General features: G+C 44.6%; 1 protein-coding gene across 6 annotated transcripts in view; it reads left to right on the plus strand.

The window, feature by feature from the left end:
• HIVEP3 (HIVEP zinc finger 3) overlaps nt 1-20,793 on the plus strand; it is a 261,957-nt gene that overhangs the window by 147,356 nt on the left and 93,808 nt on the right. For all 6 annotated transcript variants that reach the window (XM_082777709.1, XM_082777714.1, XM_082777713.1 and 3 more), the window contains one exon: nt 15,901-15,995. The gene's annotated coding sequence lies outside the window, so the exon portion shown is untranslated. The remainder of the gene's footprint in view (nt 1-15,900; nt 15,996-20,793) is intronic.

Consider the following 20,793-nt stretch of genomic DNA (forward strand, 5'->3'; position numbering starts at 1 on the left):
CTTCGCATGGTTTGCAATGAGCACGAGCACGATCGGATGCGGGGGACTCCGAAGGGGATCCAGTGGGGTGAGTCCCCTGATAAACAGTTTTGAAAATAATATTTATTCTGAAGTTAACGATGAAAGTGCTGTTTATTTGAACCTCTCCTGAGCTGTGGGGATGAGGCATCGCTGCCATGGCTTGGTTTAGCAGGATAGCATGTCCTGGCCAGGGAAATTGCCGTGGCTGACCTGTCTGTAGGGTGGCAGGGCGCCACTGAGGGGCTCCAGGGAACTCCCTGCCCCTCGTCACTGCCCGAGTCCCCTGGCCATGTTGGGTGGCTCCTTCTGTGTTAGAGAAGCTGGCCTCGCTCTGGCTTCCTCTGTCTCCCCTCATCGCTGAAGTTCCTGCTGACTCTGAGCTCTGCCGTCATAACTTCTGGCCACATTTGGCTGCACATGTTGAATGCAAAAAGTGTTTCAGCAGACTCGCCGTTTCTACAGCGCTTTAAAGCATTTAGTTTCTTGGCAAAGGGTTCAAACTTAGGAGTTTAAAAACAAAACAAAACAAAAAAAACTCTGGAAGGGAAAGCAATTTATTTAAAATATACATTCAACACCATTGTCTCTGACTTTAAAAAGGCTGCTTGTTAGGAGATCTTTATAGCTCTGCTGGGATCTGCAGTCAGTTAGGATGCAGGGGAAATATTTATTCTGTTTTCCACTCTGCCCATTACACTTGTCGAATTCTTCCCACCTTCCCCTTGTTAACCCACGCCTGCAAGTGAGCGATTTCTCACCGGTGCTCCCTCTCCTGGGCTCTGCCGAGACCACCTTGGTGGAGCCGAGTTGTGCTGAGTGCTCCTGCTGCTGCACGACAGGAATTCGAGTCGTGGTCTTTCCCAGGCTGGCTTTGCATGTTCAGCTGGGGTCTCTATAGTTGATGCAGTAATCAGAACAGGGATTTATTTATTTTTTAATCCTGCCCAGCTCTAATTACACGCCTGCATAAGGTGAACCTTTTAATGAGCATCAAAGGAAGCATTGTGTGTCGGGGAGGGCCTGCGTTAAAGGGACTAGGGGATTACTCAGTCATTCAGAAAACATTCGGTGAAGGTAAATGTGCAATAAATCTTCCTTACCCTCTACCTTGCCTCGTTTTCTTTGCAAAGCCTTGAAGCTAGCTCAGCCCCCACCTCCCCAGTAAACCCAGGCTGGGACCAGCTTGCATGGCGCTGGCTTTCACTCACTGCCCACTGCTCTGAGCTTCCTGAGGAGCTGAGCAGGGCTCTCATGTGGGGCAGGACAAGGTGAGGAAAGTTGCCCTGAAGAGCTGACTGAGGTGGGCATGGAGATCTCTGAGCATTTGCCCCACGGAAATCTGAGAATCCTTCTCCCTAGGAGGGATGATGACAACCAATCCATCTAAATACATCTAGATGGTATTTTTGTAGCCTTTTTTTTTTTTTTTTTTTTTTTAGTCACATGGAAATTTTGGTTTGGGGGCATTTTCTTTCCACTCAGTGATTTTTATTTATTTTTTATTTTATAGTGGGGTTAAGTAAGAGGAAAACATGAGTGAAGTCAAGTTTTCCTACCTTCCCCAAACAGACTTGCTGTGTGCAGGGACAGCTTGTTCCTCACTGCCTTGAGGCCCGGGCAGCTTCTTTCATCAGCACAAAGTGCTGTGGCAAATGGTGCAAACTCTGAGGAGAGCATTTTCAGCATTGTGGGAAGACTTATTGTACAAAGATTACTTTTTTTTTTTTTTGGTGCAAATGAGATTTTCAGTTTCAGCAGGTCCCCAGTCTCCAGATCTGAAGTCATCTTTCCCACACCATTTATCCAGCCCTTGCCTCGTTCTTTCCTCGGGCTGTGGAGGGATGTGTGTTCATTAAACCATTATTTAGGCTTTGCAGCACTGGGAGGCTTTGGGGTTTCTGTTATTTTGCTCTGCTTTACTATTAGACCTGCAGATTTTAGGCAGGAAGGTGAAGCGTGTCAAAAGTTGGCTAGATCCAGCTGAACTCAGATGTGGGATTTGGGTTCCTGCAGCAATATTGCTCTCAGATGTATTGAGACCTGGAGGGGTTTGCTAAGCCCTCATTTGGTGGTACAGTTTAGAGGGGAAACCTCAAGGGACTCCCCCAAAATTGAGCCTGGCCTTCTTCCCAGTTAACCTAGTTTTAAGTGTAGTGGTTCCCTGAAGTCTTTATTGCCGTGCTCCTACCTCTGGGTTAAAATCCAACTGCAGCCTTGGTAAGATGGTCTCTCCTGAAGGGCAGATTGCTGCTTTGCAAAACCCAAAAGGCACAAAGTAGACAACCTCGCATTGTGTAACAGCTCGCTGTCAGTTTTCATAGGAACTGCTAGTAGGTTGAAGTCTCACCTAGGCATGGAGCAGCCTCGGTCACCTTAAGATGAGTGATTATTTTTATGTTACCCCCATCTATGGGCAACATCACGTCAGTCTGTGAGGTGGCATTGATGAAGGGACCCAAGAGGTGTCAAGTTGTGAGCTGGTTGTGTCCCCAGCCTGGGGTAGGGTATGGTCTTGAGGTAAAAGGCTGATAAGACACATGCTTGATTGTGCAGGTGCTCCCCAAAAGTACTGTATGAAGGCAAGTTGTGGGGTGAATGATTTAGAGCTCTCTGTCACTGCTGGTGGTGATGGGGTGCAGGCTCCGACCATTTGATCTAGTGAAGGTGCATCAGCAGTTGTTACTTAAGTGGCAGAGTACAGGGCTCACAAAATAGCTTAGGGATTTAGGAGAACCACCCTATATGGCAGCTCCTGCCCCAAGATGCTGGGAGATGCCCAGAAAAGAGGGTCAGGCTCTGCTCACCCCCTGCTGTTCTGGGGGGCAGCGAGGACCCCAAGGGGACAGTGACCCAGAGCCACAGCAGCAGGTTTGCCACTAACTGGAATGTGTTTCAGGGTTTTCCATGAGGCATCGCTGACTCTTTAAATAGCTGCCCATGGGTTTCCTGTGTTTCCTCTTGACCTGTATTCAATTTTCTTAGTTTTCTTCCCTTCTGGGGAGATTTACTGATAAAAATAATACATATATATATATATATATATAGAGAGAGAGAGAGAGAGAGAAAAAACTGAATGTGGGGCTGAAATGAGGTGAATAGCAATTAAAAAGAAAAAGAAGTTTCATGAAGGTTACAAGCTTTGGAAAGCACTGGGATGCATCCACCACCTGTAAAACAGGAGCAGCTGCAGGCTGCTCTGCTGGGGTGAGCTGTGACTTGGTAACGGGCTGGTAATTTGCAGGTGCCACCCTGTTACCACCAGGCTGTAAATCTGATAAACTCCCTTGGAGGAACACACCAGGTTTTATCAGCTGCAGAGCTGGCTCTTTGCAGAGGATCAGATAGCTTGGACTGAGGGAGGTTGAAGGTAATGCCTGCTCCTTGAGAAGATGCAGCCTCCAGGAGGATGAGCATTGCATGGTGTTAGTAGACTGGTTCTCCTTAGAAGGGCTCTTCTCAGCAATTCATCTTTGCAGAAGTAGTGAAGGGATTTCTTCAGCTGAGATTGAGGTGCCCTGAATCTCAGCCTGAGTACTGGTCTGAACTGGGAGATTTCTCTTGTGGGGGACATCAGGGCTGGGAGGGGCAGGATAAAGCCTTTCTGTTTGTATTTGAACTGATCAAAAACCTGTTGGGTCTTTCTGTGTTTTAAAGAGGGAAATAGTGTTGGTTGTGTTTGAAAAAAAAAAAAATACATTTTGAAGGTGCAAAATGTTTGACTTTGGGACAAAACAGTACAATGATAGGTCAGGATAGAACCAAGTACAAAAATAGTGTTGTAGATATCTACCCAAAAATGTGAAGCTTTTCTGAGTTGGAAGGGAAGTTTAAGCTGGGTGTTTAATTACCTCCCACAAACCTGCCTGTAGTGCTCAGGTATTTCCTTCATGATTTTCTCAGGCTAAAATTAACAAAAACTGTAGAGAAACCACTCTTACCCACCATTTCACCACCATGTTTACGTGAGAAGATTGGCTGGGATGCAACAGTGCGACCACTGTAGCTTGGAAGAAGTGTACATTTCTTCTGGAAGTGAGGATCTCTGCTGGAAGGGGTCCTGCAAGAATTCAGAGGCATTTCTGGCCAATATCGTTTTGTGGAAAAGTGCGTGCCTTGGTTCCCACTTCTGTAAAATGGGGTTAAAAATATTCTCCATCCCTCCCAGGATCATTGCCACACTCCCTCCGCAGCAGTTTGTAAAACACCACAGAGTTTTTCCACCAGTGTGAAAAATGCTAAATAAAAGTAAATGGGTACTATTTTTAATAATATTCTAAGTGCTTCATGCTACAGTGAATGACTACAAATAACTATGAAAACATATTATGGTAAAGATTCACAGTTACGGTTCACGAGCACGCTAGCCTGAGGAAACTGTTGCTTTTCAGCACTGATGGCCCAGCAGCCACTCAAAAAACCTGCCGAAATGGGTAAAAGAGATCCAAGAATCGCCCCAGATCTTCCTCGCGCCATGCAAGCCGACCCGCCAGCAGCACGGGCTGGATCTTCACATCTGATAGCATCCTACGGTAATGACTCACTGTCTAATGAGTTTACTACCGTGGTTTGTATCATTGCTCAGGCAATCTTTTTTAATTCAAGGAGTGTTTATTAAAACCAAACCCTTGCTGCTTTTGCTAACCTTGTTTTAAATGGCGCTGTTTGCATTCAGAAACAGTACAGCGAGGAAAGCTGAAACCATTACTGCCAAACTGAAGAATTTTTTCGTAACCCTAAGACAGTACTCTGCTTTCTCTCTGCTGAAGAAAATGCCTGCAGTGTTAGTTTTATTATGCATTATGCAGGTTTTAGGTCTTTAAAGAAGTTAAGGGAAAGTCCCAAATGAGATGTTGGTTGCCTTATAGTCCCCAAGGAATATAGTTGCTTTTTGATTCTGCCTGCAATTCATTGCCGTAGACATGGTCTGCTGCCTTCATGTTTTGATCTGTCATCCACCTGTGGGGATTTGCTGCAAAGTTAGAAAATACTTTGTCTTCGTATTTGCATTAATCAGAATTCAGAATTATTCAGCAGATAGGAAATGGTATGCCAAAATGTTAAAGCAGCATTTAAAATTTTCTAAGTAAACAGGTGTAAAAGCAGAAACAAAGGCAATGCAGTATGTGAACATAACAGAAATCCTCAAATCCCGTTCCTTCCGACCTGGAGATGAGTCTTTGCTGGCAGTCAGCGATGTGTCTAGCCTGTCCCAGGAGCTTCTGGTTGTGGATGTGTCAGTTGTATTGAGCACAAAATGTATCGGAGAAATTCAAAACTGGACACTTTTTTTTTTTTTTAACTCATTTTTTTTTTGCCATCCTCAATTAGTTTGAGTGCTGTCTATCTTCCTAGGTGAATATGAGTTTGTAACATTCTCTACTTATTTCTAATGCAAATCAAGGTGACAAATGTGATCCTCTTTCACATGGATGAGTTTGTTGAGCTCCTCCCAGGACAACCAAAGCTCCTGGCTGGTGAAGGCTTGAAATCCAGAGCTCTGAAAGGACACAGGGTAGACAGGTGAAGATGTATACAAGGACAGGAACTGGTGCCTTGTTAAGGAGCAAAAAATTGAGGTTTAAATAAATAAAAGAAAAAACTAAATAATGTTTTTCACTTATTGAGAGAAATAAGCCAGTGAAGAGCTTGAAGCTGGTGAGGGTACTTATTGCAGAAAATGATTTTGGGAAGGTCTTTGCTGAAAAACGTCTCTTTTTGGGAAATAGCAGTAGGAAGCCTGAGATGCCGTGTGGGTCCAGTGGCAGCAGCAGCGGAGCCTTGTCTGGCTGTGCTCAGAGAGCAGGCTTCTCGTACCCAGCACGGGCCAGACGAGTGTGGGAGCCTCCTGAAAATACAGACGCAGTTTCACGTGAATGGAAACTGCAATTTTGCAAGCCTTAGACCTCAAATAACTGAATGAATGTGAGTGTTGAGGGGGGAAAGTTTAGATAAGCTCTGATAATTTGGTACTTTTCTTTCCTGCTTTTGTATCAGATCTGCGTTAAATACTAAAATGCTTTTCACAGGACATGCCATTCAAAATGGTCATTTATGCACATTTTTTAAAAAAATATAATATCTGGGAAGCTGCTTTTAGAATATGGTCATGGATTAAATCACTATTCAAGGGTATGTTGTTGTGTCTGTGTGTGTAGAGTGTACCCGCTGTGCCATCACCAAGACATTTAATTGAAAAGTGATATTTTCAATAACTATTTCCAACTCTGTTTGCCCAGGGTGGGTAGCCAGTTGCCACGAGGAATCATCATCTCTTTGCGCTCGATGGGTGTGTGCATGAGTGAGAGTGAGCGCAGGGGATGTTTTCCATTTAATAATGTTATTTCTGGCACTGCTGCTTTTTCTGTAATCACTGTGGAAACTGTTATGCTTGGGGGTTCATCAAGGAAACTCTGTAAGTTCTTCTAGGGAGAAATATATTAAGCAAGTGGCTGTGATACTGGTTTCATAAGGGCTCGCCTTAATTGGGAACAGTGTTTTCAGGAGATTTTTACCCAGCATGCTGGAAAAAGGGCAGCTTGGTGTTTGGAGCCTGGTGGTGAGTTGTCTGATGGTGTCTCAGGAGAAAAAAAAAAAAGTCAGATTTTCTGTTGAAGAGGAAAAATATCTGAAAATAGATCAGGTCTGCCCACAGACTAGTGATGGTTTGGACCTCGAGTTAGAGAAATGTAAGATGTTACAGATGTGGCTAATTTATTGTGATAGGGGTTTTTAGAGCCATCAGTGGGTGTCCTGCTCTACCATGGCCCCAGCTGGCTCTGTTAGAGCCCCTCGTGTCTTCAATGTGTGGCTGAGACGGATTTGGGATGCCAACCTGCACCTCTGCACGGGGGCACTTCTGCCACGTGCACAGCTGAAGGGCATTGGGACCATGGGTGGTGGTGCAGCTCTGCCCCCTTGGTGTGTGTGCTGCAGGCAGGATTTGGGGACTAAGGCATATTTAAGGCATATCTCTGGAGGATCCTCCAAGCCTTGCGATGCATCAACTGTGGGATCAACCTCTTCTGGTCTGAGCATTCATGTTCATCATCATTAACGACGTGTTCACAATCAAAATAACACCATCACATAGATATTGCACATATTGGAAAAACTGGCTTCAGGGAGCTTACCACTGAAGACAAAACTTGGAGGAAGAATGCATAGGCAGGGGGAAGAGAAAGGGTTACCGCAGCTGGGAGATGGGGTGGCTTTGCTAGCTCTCATGTGCAGTGTATTTTATTTGTGGTACTTCAGAGTGCTCTTTTTCATTGTTGTTTGTGGAGAGGCTGATACCGGAAAGAGGAAAGGAGGTTTTGTCTATGCTATACATATTTGATGTTTTGCGAGCATGCATTTTAATAATTACCTTAATAAGTTACTCAAACTTGCATCTCACTTTATTTTGGAGTCTCTGGAGGCATTCTGTTTGCTTAACACTCTTAAAGTCTTCACAGCATCCAGCAAAGATTTATTGCTATTGATTGATATGGCACCCAGAACGAGCTTCATGGCAGCAGTGTGCAGAAATTATGGTTCTTTCAGGACCGCTTCACCCACCATTGAAGCAGAGACTCATCTGATTAACAGGAGAGCAGAGAGCAAGATGGACAGATTCGTACAATTTCACGACCTCAGTGATTAATTATTTATTGAGCTTTTAATTTTGCATTTATCATTCTAGTGCTGTCTTCCCTGACTTCCCAGAGTAGCTGCATGGAGAGGGAAAGCATCTACAGGTACATTTAGAGCAGGGAGGTTTGCAGCTTTGGTTGGAGAGGAGTTGCACTGTGACCCCTGAGACGCCAGAGAGGAGCTAACATCTGCTTTGCCCTGGGATATTTCAAATTCTTCTTAGTTTTAAACCCAAAGAGCTGAGTTTCTCCCAGTACTCTGAGCTAGAGGGCAGATGTGTTAATCTATCCTGGCCCTGGCTGTTGATGATTTTATGTCTCTCTTCTTCCTCCAATTTACTTGGGCTGTGGGCAGAGAGGGGTTGCCACTGTTTTTTTTTTTAGCAGTCCCTAATCCCTCACAGTTTGGCATGAAATACTCTGCTTTTGTTCCGCTTTGTGCTTCAGGGCTTCCAAGAAGGTGCCTGCAACATGCTGTAGGTGACCCTGTTTGGCAGGGGGGTTGGACTGGATGATCTCCGGAGGTCCCTTCCAATCTCAACCCTTCTGTGATTCTGTGAGGAGGGCAGTTTTTCTAAACAGACAGGCAGTTAAGGATGTTTTGTCTTATTTATTTATTTATTTTAAGTTTTCTTCCTTGGCTGTGTTGTCTTGCTCATGGATTTGGATATCTTATGGGGTGGGTTTTCTTCTCTTGCAGCAGGGACCACCATGGGGCCTCTGCACCCTTGATCATTCGCAGAGCTTCTCGTATAGTTGAGAGCCTGTGTGTAAGCCCCAGGTCTCCTGAATGCTTGTAGCTACTGGCTTTACAGAAGTCACCAGGGCATGAGAAATGGTGACTTCGTGCTCCTGTCCAGCCTCCAGCTGTGGCTGCACACAGTGGCAGTCCCGGAGCAGCAGCCTGGTGCTGAGCAGCCTGCTCGCTGCTTCATCCACGGGATGCGCTGGTTATGGCTGTCCCCGACGGTTCCTGCTGGTATAATGGAGCAAGAGCGGTCATTTGTCACTTTAAGGCAAAAAAAACCAGAGAGATCAGATGATGCCATTAGGGGGACAGATGCACCCACCAGGTAATCAGGAGGAGAGGCTGGGATTGTTCCTAAGAGGTCTGTGATGTGGGAAATGGAGCTGTCTAGAGGGAGGCTTTTCAAGTAAAAGTTCTTTCCTCTGAAGCTGGCCAGGTGACTGTTGAGTGTGGCTCCTCCATCCCCTGTCACAAAGGCACCATGCGTTATGCCCATGAGTCCATGCAGAAAAACATGGTCCATGAGCCAGGCTCTTCCCGCAGCCAACTTCATGCTGGTTCGGATGAGATGTCAGTACCAGGAACAGCCCCCTGAGGCCCCCGACCAGGGAAAAACCATCAAATTAACCAGACCTCACACTGCACGCTTTTCCCCCCTCTCAGAGCTATGGTATTTTATTGATGAACTGGGCTCATTGACTCCAAAGATCCACTTTCCTCTTCAGTCCATGTGGTGCTGTGGAGAGAGCTGATCGGAATCACCACAATAAAATTTTAATTAAATGCCAGGCAATAATTTGCAGTGAATAAAATGTGGTACCTGCAGTACACTGTCGACATCTGTTCATGGACCCAGAGGGCCATTAGTGACTTTGAGAACCAGGAGAAAAACACAGGTCCACTTACCTTGTTTTTTATTCTTTCATTCCGGGGCAGAGAGACCTATTATGTTTAATATTTTATGGCAATACACTGCTGCCATCCTTCCTGTGAGTCATTTTTCCACAAGAAACACGTGCTTGCTGCGTTATTTAACCCGTTTAGAGGGTTGAAGGGTGGACTGTAAGTCTTCTACAGAAATGCTGTGTATTACGTGCTGCTACTGCATTGCTGTGCAGTGCCAGGAAGCAAAAACTGCTTCAGTGCACAGCCATCTGCACTCAGGGGAAGGCCAGCAGCATGCTGGAGATGGACACAGATGTCCCAAAATCACCCTGAGGCTCAGGCCTGGGTTTGAAGCTCTGATACATGCTGAGCTCATCTCTCATGGTGGTTTTTCACCCTGCATCTGAGTCCCACAATGCAGACGATCATCAACATCTTGGGACTGGTGCTGTTCAATGTCTTTATCAGTGGCATAGACCATGGGATTGAGGGTACCCTCAGCAAGTTTGCAGATGACACCATGCTGAGTGGTGCAGTTGATACAACAGAAAGAAGGGATGCCATCCAAAGGGACCTGGAGAACTGGGCCCATGTGAACCTAATGAGGTTCAACAAATGCAAGGTGCTGCAGCTGGGTCAGGGCAATCCTGGACATAAGGAGAGACTTCAACAGAGAAGTGGCCAGCAGGTTGAGGGGGGTGATTTTCTCCTCTTCTCTGCCCTTGTGAAGCTCCACTTGGGGTACTTCATCCAGGTCTGGGGCCCCCAGCACAAGAAGGATGTGAGGCTGTTAGAGCAGGTCCAGAGGAGAGCCACAAAGATGATCAGAGGGCTGGAGCACCCCTCCTATGGACAGGCTGAGATAGCTGGGGTTGTTCAGCCTGGAGAAGAGAAGTCTTTGGGGAGACCTCATTGTGGCTTTCAGTCATATTTTTTAGATGAGAGTCTCTTTACAGGGGTGGATAGCAATAGGATGAAGAGTAATGTCTTTAAACTAAAAGAGGGTAGATTTAGATTAGATATAAGGAAGAAAGTATTCACCGAGAGGGTGATGAGGCCCTGGCCCAGACTGCCCAGAGGAGCTGTGGGTGCCCAATCCCTGGCAGTGCCCAAGGCCAGGCTGGATGGGGCTGGGGGCAGCCTGGGCTGGTGGGAGGGGTCCCTGCCCATGGCAGGGGGTTGGAACCAGATGGAGTGTAAGGTCCCTTCCAGCCCAAACCCTTCTATTATAATAATTCATGATAAAATTTGCATCCTGAGAAGAGTGTTTCTAACCCAGTAGTGTGAAGAGTTTGATCCAACCTGGAGATATTTCAAGTGATGGGATGACTCCTGGTGGAGGGTTTTCCTATTGTTCTTTCCCTCTTCCCTCTCTTGTTCTGTCCAGTTAAGGTCTATGTGCCTGTGCAGGTACCCTTGAACTTCTGCTTTTCATGTTCTTGCAGCCAGTTGTGTCTCCCCATAAAACATCTCCAGTGGCTTTGTTAAATGAGATTTTGAGGTCTTATCAGGCTTTAGTTTAAGAAAATATCTCACAGATGTTTTTGGGGAATTCCTCATGTTTTCTGTAGGTTTCTGACTCAGGAACCTGGAACTGGGCACAATTATATGTTGTGTTACTGACTTTCAGCAGAGCTCCTGCTATGCAGCCTTATAGGTTTGAGGCCAAAAATACATGCAAGTTTCATTTAAATAACTGTAGTGGAAACTTTCTATGGAAAGAAGATACCCAAAAAAGCCCCTGAAAGAACAAAGTAATTGCCTTACAGAAAGACTTCCTTTTGCTGCATTGTTTTCCGTTTGCATCAGCCGTTTGTCTCCTTTGGGTTGTGCAGTTGTGGTTCTTCAGTGTGTCATCCAGCAAAAGTACAGCAGAACTTCTGTGCACAGAAGAAAATTGCTACCTTTTTCTCTGTCATAAGGAGAAAAACAAAAAACAAAAAAACAACAACCCAGCTGTGCTCTGTACAAATAGTCTGTGACATGAGTGGAATTGAAAAATGACTATTAGTCCAGAATGCTGTGCTGAAGGTTACTCTTCTGTGTCGTCCTTCAGATGAGAAGGTTTAACACTGTGAGTGGTGGAAGCACAGAAATTGCTAATACGTGGGAGCTTCTTGACCAGTGATATCAAAATACGGTGGCATTCCAGCATGTGCTGCAAAAACAGATGTGTTTTTGTTGACCACCTTGTGGCAAATTGAGCTCATTTTATTGTAGGGCTGCTTTATCAAGCTACTAAAGCCTAAAACCCCCCAGAAGGTTCTGGTTTCTCTTTTGGACCAGTGTGACTGCACAAGTGTTGCATTGTACTGCACGAGGTGTGATGCTGCTGATGGGGTGGGAAGAATGGTAGGAGCTTTCTTGTGCTTGCTCTTGGGAGGAGCCTGGGGATTTGTATATTAGAGGCTGGAAAGTGATTTTTTTTTTTTTTTAACCCTCTTTTCTATCACTCATTATGTCTTAAATCTCGTGAACTGCTGGTTCAATCTCAGTTCATAGCCTTGCTCCACTTCCTTTGGTTCAGCAGAGCACTTTTACTCTGCAGAAGTGTGAAAAAGTTAAAGTGCCTACTGCTTCCCTCTGCCTGCGACTCTCTTTGCTTTTCTGTTCGTCCTTTATGATGTCTAAAGGCAATGGTCACGCTTCTTAATGTCTTGAAAAAAATTCTAAAACACCATACTGAAGTAAAATAAAACCAACAAGCACTAGAAATGTGCCACATGAATCACTTTCTTGTTGATAGGGCTGACTGAAGGATGAATGAATAGCAGTAGTAACTGCCATAGACACCATGTCATGCTTGACAGCGGAAGATTTCTTTCGAGAACATTGCATTTTAAATGTGTACACAAGACTTGGGTAAAGAGGGTGTATTGCTGATTTCCCATGGGCCTTAAAGTGAAGACATAACGGTGTCTGTGATGCTGCAGCTATCTGCTGCATTGTCTGGTCTGGAGAGACAGAGTGGTGCATCCGTGCCAATCGTGCAAGGTTTGAGCTGTTTGTATGTCCCGTATAGGGAGATGACTAAAGGGGCTGTATCCCACCTTTTCATATCACCTTTTCCTTGAACACAATTGATAGGAACTGCAGTAGCCCAGGAGATGGGAATGACAAGACCTGGTGGTCTTGGTCCAAGTGCTACCTAGAAGTTCAGTTCAATTGATAACTTCAGAATATATTGTAAAGTTTGAGGTTTATATTTGGAGGGTGATCCAGAGAAATTTTCTTCTCAGCTGCTTATCACTGGTTTCAGAGCTCCATAACCTGCTGGACTTGTTTTTCTTATTTCTTCTCCTCAGTGGCTTGCAATATCTTTTGCTAAAAGTGCACCTCACTCACCTCAGACCACAGCTTCTGGCTTCTGCATGATTTCTTGCTTCCCACCTAGGAATGTGAAAATAAATGCTGATGATGGGTTTGTAAGAGGTGTATGGAAAACAAAGAGCCAACCTAGGGAGATTGTCTGAGTCTCCCCAAAGCAAGAGACTTGTGCTAAGGGGCAGCCTGGTTTCTCCTGAGAGGGGTGAAGAGTGTTGGCCCAAGCTGGCAGTGTGGTCAGCCCATCGTTACGTGGGGCTCAGTTTAATTCCCTATAGGATGGCAAGAAAGACAAGAAAGCAAGTTAGACATGGTCTTAATCTTGATGCTGGTGTTAATTAATCCTGATTCATTGTTATAAGAGTATGAATTCAGGCAGGAAATGAGCAAGAAGCATTACTGGGGGGAAAAAATCTTTGATTTCACACTTCAGGGTGTGGGGAAGGAAAGCTTTGAAGTTGCTATGTTCTTGCTGCAGTGTACCATATTAACATTTTGGGGTTTGGCTCATGAAGTACTCTCTTCCCTCACCCTTAGAAGCATCGGATGTAATTAAGCTCAGAAGCAATGGTCCTTTCCAGCTCTTTCCTGTCAGCAGGGTGAAATAGCACATAGATGGTGGATTTTTTTTTTTTTCTTCATATTGGGGGAATAGTGGCTGCTGAAATTCAGTTACTCAGGGCTCTGTTACCCCCTGAGAACCACAGCTTTGCTAGCATCTGTTCTTTGCCGCTGCATCAAGACCCAAGATGCTTTCAGTTTCTCATTTAATGGGCTGCAACTTGACCTGTGAGTCTGCTCAGGATGCAGCACTGGGAGCAGATGAGAAGAAGCCCTGCCAGCAGCACTGTGGAAACCCACTATTTTGTCAGAAAGCAGAGCTAAATGATATGCAATTGCCCCAAGCCATTGCAAAGGAGACTTACAGACATCTCTGTGCCGGACCAATTGTCTGATTTACAAAGTTATTTTCAACCCCAAATAGAGATTTTCCAGTTAAATGGTTTTGCAAGCTTTTATTCAACATGAAATGGAAAGAAGTGAGGACTTTCCCTGTGTGAAGGCACCTGCCAGGGGGATGGCCGGCCCAGTGACCTACCCAGCATTAATGGCAGTGCCACCATCTTCTAGAAGCATGCAGGGAAAGGTCACGAGAGCCCTGACCCTCCTCTGGCTTAGCAAGGGCAGTTTGGCTGGGATGTGAATTTTTAATTTGTGTTCAAACCACTTTCACAGCATCATTGCCTGGAGATAGAAAGCATGCAGCCTTGTTAGAGAGGGTGATAACAGCTACTTTATCTCAAGTGTCTGGACTGCTGCTTTATTTTTTTTTTTTTCCCTTTTCCTTTTAATCTGATATTCTTTGTTCACAACCCAGATGGGGCAGATGCCTTCCAGTTAAGATTGATGTAGCTTATCAGTAGAAGTCTGCCTGCCATTTCATAGGATGCACCCCAACTAAAGTGGGATAAAAGCTGGAGCTTCAGCTTGTCAAAGACAGTGTGAAAGGAAATCTGTTTAAATGTTTATGCATCAGCAAGGCAGCAAGGCCAGCTTTTATTCCCATGGCATTTCAGTGGCTCTTTGTGATTAGAGATGCCCTGAAGATGCCTCAGTGGTGGAGGAGTGACATGACAGCAATACTTAGCTAAAGCCAGGGCAGCTTTGCACTGGCCAGCATCACTGTGTGCTTCTGAAATGCTCTCTTTATTTATTTATTGTTTGACTTCTCTTTTAAGATGCATATTCACCTCTGTTAAAAGCATCTGTAATGCCTGTTCTGGCATTGATTTTTCCTGGCTTGTCTACAGCCAGGTGGCAGTGAGGGCTTGATGCTGCTGGGGGCACAAAGGGAATGCAGCCAGGGGGCAGTGGTGGCTGTAACGAGCCCCTTTTGGTTTCTTGAAATCCTTGGTGAAGAACTCTGCAGAGAACAGAGACTGCCTGTTCACCCTGTGTGCAGAGGGAAGAGTTTGTGGTTCGGTGGTGAGGCGGGACCAAGCTGTCCCCCAGCCACTCAAAGGAAGATGCAGGACCCTTCACCAGACCAGGTCTGCCACCGTCAGCAACATGCCAGATTGCCGGTGACTTATTTTAAATCTGTTTTAACACTTGATGAAAATTGCTAAAAATATTTTCTCTTGCTCATCAGCCGTTGAACTCCTGCCCTCCAGCCCCATCATTATTCCGTGCAGTTACATCTAATGAGAAATTAGTGCTCTGAGCATTCACGTTGCAGTCTTTCACCTGTGAACAAATATTTTGCATGCCGCATGGGAAGGCAGATTTGTTCAAAAATATAAATAGTTTGATTTTGTATTATGCATACACAAGCAGAACATTTGCAAATATTCAGGCAAGGCCTCCGTTGAATGCACTTTAATATTTCCCTAAGTAGAGGGTCTTTTTGAGATTACGCCTCTGGACCAGGCTCTTTTAATGTGGTCATGTGAGTTGGTGTCCCCAAGTCTCTGTTTCTCTCTGTAAGTTCAGTGGGGTAGTCATTGGCGCTGGTGTTATTTTTAACCCTTGAAGCAAGGACAATCAAGACTTCAGGGCAGCCTCAGATGCTCCAAACCTTTTCCTGATGGGCAGTGACTTAACTTCCCTGATCCAAGTGTGGGAGAGCCCACGATGGTCCTTGTATTGCTGTCTCGGTGCTTTTCTGTCAGTAGTCAGGAAGCTTTTCCTAGTGTGTAACCTGCTTCCCTTTGTGCTGTTTTAAGGCTCTGACATCTTGTGCTATTCTGGACAGGCCAAGAAGATAGTTTGTCTTTGCCTTGTGGCCCTCTTTATATATTTGGAGACTGTTACAAAGCTTCTCTTTAGTCTTTACTCTTTCATTAGATTAACGTGATTTAAATTATTTATTTAAATATGTTTGCTGTTTTCTCAGTCTATGCTTTCTTGACCTCTCACCATTCTTGCTGTCCATGTTGGGACTTCTTCTACAGCTTTGTTGAAATGCAGTGTTCAGTATTGTCTTTAGTAGTGCTACATAAAGGAAAAGTTCCCTCTGTGTATCTGGTGAGCACTATGCCTCTCTGTGCATCTGAGTATGATGCTTGCTTTAGTGCACTGATGTGATGGTGTCCACTTCTTGTTTCATCCATGATCCTTTGTAATCCTGAGATCCTTTTCATTAAAAAAAAAAAAAAAGAAAAAAAAAATCTTTGCAAACTGATAGTTATTTCCCCTGTGACTGTCATTGATTGTTTCTGCCTTAGTACTGTTCATCCATCATTCCTGAATTGTCTTTTTCTTTTTCTCTCTCTTTTTTTTTTCTTCCAGACCATTTGTACTACTTACCAAGAACATTTTGAATCCTAATCCTGGCTTCCGAAGTACTTGCAGCCCATCCCAGCCCGGTATCAGCAGCAATTTTAGTAAGCATACTATGTTCCATCATTCCAATCACTTTTGAAAATAGCGAATTTTGTTGGACCTAGGACGGACCCTGGGACACCCACATCCTTCCCTGTGACAGCATGCATTGTGGCAGCATCCCACAATGCTGTATATGCCCTGTAAGAGTTACAAAAAGAAATGAGACTCCCTGGGACAATGAAATTCGTGTCTCAAAGCAAGAGATTTTATCAGCCCCTTTGAAGTTTTGTAATGAGAAATATGTTTATTTACCATGCCGGTGCCTGAACAATATGGGTTTTGTGCAGGGCCAGGTGTTTGAAAGAGCAGAAGCTCTGCGTTGTTGCAAAATCAGCAAGTTGACTTTCTCCTGTGTATTTGTACATTTTTTTTTTTTTTTTTTTTTGTTTTCCTGCTTTCTCAATGGAAAACCCACCTTCTGTTCACACCCCATAGATGCCCTTTCGTTCAGCAGACACTTATTAGTTAAAGAGCCTCAGTGTTTCGAGCTGAGGCCCAGGGGGAAGGAAAGCAAACACGATTTGTTTCATGACTTCACACCAAGGAGGAGGTTCTGAGTGATTGTGGGAGTGTGCTGGACCTGGGGGGCTGCAGCAGGTTTGTGTTGGAGTCAGTGCTCTATGTCCTCTGCTTGGATTTTTGCCCTCTGGCTCAGACACTGCATTTATGTATCAGTGGACTATGACATAAGTTCATTTTGGCGGTGGTGGCGAAGGGTGATATTCCAGGATTTATGAATTTCTATGGGGTCTGACAAATGAAGCTTTATAGACCGAATTTATATTTATAACGCGAAGGGACAGAGCCAGATACTGCCTGCGGAGACCAAAAATATGGTGCACAGCCACTGTTTATGTCCCTGTAGCTGTCAGTGTTTAACAAATAAGAAATGGAAACAAAAATGTTGGAGGGAGCCCGAAGGTAATCGGTTGCAAATGAACTCAGACAAGAAGTAGCTTCTTGTTTCTCTGCAAGAAAGGAGTATAAAGCTAGCTTTTGCTGTTAGCTGCACCTAAATGTACATGTTTGTCAGAATAACTATCAGTTTCAAACTTCATCTCCTCTGTGACATCTGCTGTTTCTGGAAATTCAAGCTGAAACAGGAAAAATGATGTGTGCTTGCCTTTCATCTCTGACTGTGAATGTAGCGGTGAATTAGGATTTCCAGCTCCTGTGTCATCTGGTCAGAAATACTGTTCTCATGCCGCAAAGAGGGAAACTGAGGCACAGAAGACAAGTACTTGCATTAGGCTCATGGAGTGGGCTTGGATGAAGGATGCTGATTTCTTGTCCCCTCTTCCATGATCTCAGTGTTTCCCAAAGTTTTGAGAACTTGAGAAGTAATGAAGTCCTGTGAAGACAGATTTGCAATTTGGTGTTTTCAAGGACTCTAACTACATAAAACTGATTTACTGTGAGAGAAAAAGCCTTAAATATCCCTGTAGAGAGGACATAATGTGAATGATATTGTATTTATTCATTGCATTTCACTGAGTGGATGAAATCTCTCCCAACCGTAATTGAATTATATTTGGATGTGCTATCTAGTCTGGTGGTGTTAAAAGCAGGTGCACAAAAGGGATTTTTTGGAGAGAGGAGAAAAAAGCTTACTGTAGCAGTAAAAGATTCTTACTGCTGTAAAAATCCTAATCAGATTAATTATGATTAATTTATCTGTCTGTTTTTATTTATAAAAGCAGCATTTCTAAAGAGTTTTGCTTAAAACCTTCGAGACTTTTAGTAATATGTTTGACTTCTTTCACATGGTGCAGTGTATAAATCTGTGTCTGGTTGGGCTTTTAGGGAGAATTATATTGCTTTGAGCATTTAGACCTAGCCATTATTTCTCCATCTCCTCTTACACCTTTTTTTGTCAGTAAATCCATCTCCTGTCACCTCTCCTATGTTGCCCATCTGTAGGTGGCCCAGCCACTCTTGTGCTAATGTCTTCCAACAAGTTTCTTGTCTTCTTGCAGATACTTTTTTCTTTTTGTCTCTCTTTTTTTGGACAGTTGTACCATATTTTCCCTTTGGCAGCGGCCTAGTGCTGCTCCTGGCCTTCTTGTAGGACCAAAACTTCTCGTCTTTGTAACATCCTTGCCCCATCTCACACATGGCTTGTTTTCCTCTGAAACAATCCTTCTGTAATTTTCCACTTCTGTGCCTCACCAAAACTCAGATCTTTTCTCACTTGCATATGTCACTTACTTTTCCTGTCTCTCTCTTTCTCTCTCTCTCTTTTTTTTTTTAATGCTTTTTTTTCTTACTGTTTTTCATTTCTGAAAAGCTGTTTGGATTTTCACAAAACCAAACTGTATGACATTGCATATGTGCTTGCCCATATGTATCTGCTTATTGCAAAAGTGGCAGAACAGTATCGATCAAATGAGGTAATTTTCCAGCAGATTCATCCCTCTGTTTCCTTTTCATATTTATTCACTGCTCAGAAGCGAGCCTCCTTGGAAAGCCTCAATCAAAATATTAAGGTGGTTTTGAGTTTTTACAAGCCTGAAAAACCAGAAGGTTTCCTTGTGCTGCGTGGGTGCTCTGACCATTGCTCTCCCTCTCCATCAGTTGAACCGGAAGGTTTGGTGTCATGGAGCAGCAGCCACATGTGCTGATAGAGGCTTCTGCAGAGTCTCTTCCTCATCACTTGCAAGTCTCATGCAACTCCTGTTTTTCCTTTCATTTTTATTCAGCTTTTCTTTTCATGCTTTGCCCCTCAGTGCCATGACCCACTGTTGTTTCTGATGTATAGCCTCTGGGTTTGATCTAGCTGGGATTCAACAGCATCTTCATTGATGAATTTTCCATCGTTGATGAAAGGGTAAAGAGCACAAGAAGGCACAGGGTGGACACAGCTCGGCTTGTGGGCAAGTATTTACTTTTGAAAGAAATTTGATGATCCACAGTGTTTCTTGGTAGGCACCGAAGAAAAGATGCCCCCACGGGGACAGTTCTGTGGGTGGACGTGTGTAGTATTTCCCATTTTTTTTCCTTTGTAGTATTTTCCATTTTTCCCTTTGCCATCACTTTGCTGGTGCAGTGATGTTCCCGGCTCGGGATGCATACTCAAGCTTTTGCATTGAGGCCAGGTTTCATGGCAGTGGCGTTTCAAATGAAGAGGCCACATGGCATCAGAACCCAGTTGACTGGCTGTCGGAAACCAAGTATGAAGTTAACCCTAAAGTTACATATAACCTTTTTCTTTTCACTTTTTAGTGGGAAAAAGCAGGTTTATTTCCAAGATCATCTTTGTTTCATTCCTATATGCTCCTCTCTTCAAGCCCTGGCATCTCGTTGTGTTGGCAGTGAGGTGTTAAGACCAAGCCTGGACTTCCTCCCCTCCTGCTTTTGGTGTCCTCTCAGCTTGGTGGCATGCAGAAGTCCTGGTGCACGGGACAAAGTGCCTCTGCCCAGGAGCCTGTGTCACTACTTTTGTGTCATCCTTTACCAAAACAGAGAGGTGATGTTTTTAACAAGGTATCAACATTCTATTTTAAGCTGCTTCTAAAAATAAATTCCCACACAAGCTGGCATTGTGGCAGCAGTGTTTTATAGTTTAATTGAGACTGTTTTCTTAGGATGATTCATAGAAAGAAGATGAGCTTTACTAGTTTTACCCCAGGGTGAGGTGACGTTGGCAAGTGGTACATGAAGAAGTCTGCACGGCTGCGAGGACTTTTCTGATTAGCTCTATGGTTGTTGGCTTTTCCCCTAGGGCTGGAGTGTCACGTCGAACATTGGACAAGCTCTCTTTGTAGGTGTCTGGTAGCTAATAGAATGCATTCTGTGTGTGCAGAGCATCCTACAGTGCTGTGGAGAGTTGATGCCATTGTCACACTGAATGACAAATAACGGCCACGGGAGGTAATAAGGACAGAGATGGTTTCTCTGGGAAATAAGGTAGCGATTTAATATTTGTCCCATGCTCAGAGCTGCGGGGAAGAAGTACAAGAGCCAGAGATATTGGGTGAGGGGAGGAAAGCATTGCAGAAATATCCAGAGAGCAGATGACTCTGCCCTCCCACACTGTCATCAACTATCTCAACATCTGGGGTGGGAGCAGCTTCCTCGCTGTAGCTCCCAGCACGTGAGGCAGGTTTGTTCTCTTGGTAACATTAAGAAGAATGATTCTTCTCTGTCGAGCTACGTCATGGCTTCTCCTTGCCCAGCCAACCACGTGAACACCTCACAAAGAAAGCTTTTTGCCTCTTGCCCAAGGCAAAGACGTGTCATCTCCTGGGGTTAGTGCTCCCTTATGGATGATTTGGAGATGAGTGTGAGGCAAGGAGAAAGAGCCAAAAGAATCAAAGGAGCAGGAATGTCTCAAGTCCCCTCTGTAGGCTATTCAAGTAACTGTCAATAACTGATTCTCTTGTGTCCATGAGAGTGGCAGGATCTCAGGGCTGTTGTGCTGAGGTCAAGTGTCTCTGAAACCCCAAGTATCTCAAGTCCACGGTCTCCAGTCTATCAGCTTTGGGAAAGCAATACAAATAATGCCCATGCCAAAGGCAATGTCATGATCAGCTGTTCCTGTGGATTCGGAGGAGAGCAGCAGCAGGCTCATCTGTGTCTGGTCCTGATCCAGTGTCAGCAGGTCTCGTGGGCAGTAGGTGACCCAGTGGCCATGGGATTGGGACCATAGGTCTGGGGGCTCTGAGGATAAAAGGTAAAGTGCTACTTCCTATAGGGAATGCCTGTGCACATGTGATGTGGTGATCTGGGATTATGGAAGGTGTAAGGTTGGCATTGCTCCACTCAAAAACTTGCTCTTGTGTTGCCAGCAATGCATCT

This window comes from Aythya marila, assembly GCF_965140915.1.
Source record: "Aythya marila genome assembly, chromosome: 22".
NCBI classification, from domain to species: domain Eukaryota; kingdom Metazoa; phylum Chordata; class Aves; order Anseriformes; family Anatidae; genus Aythya; species Aythya marila.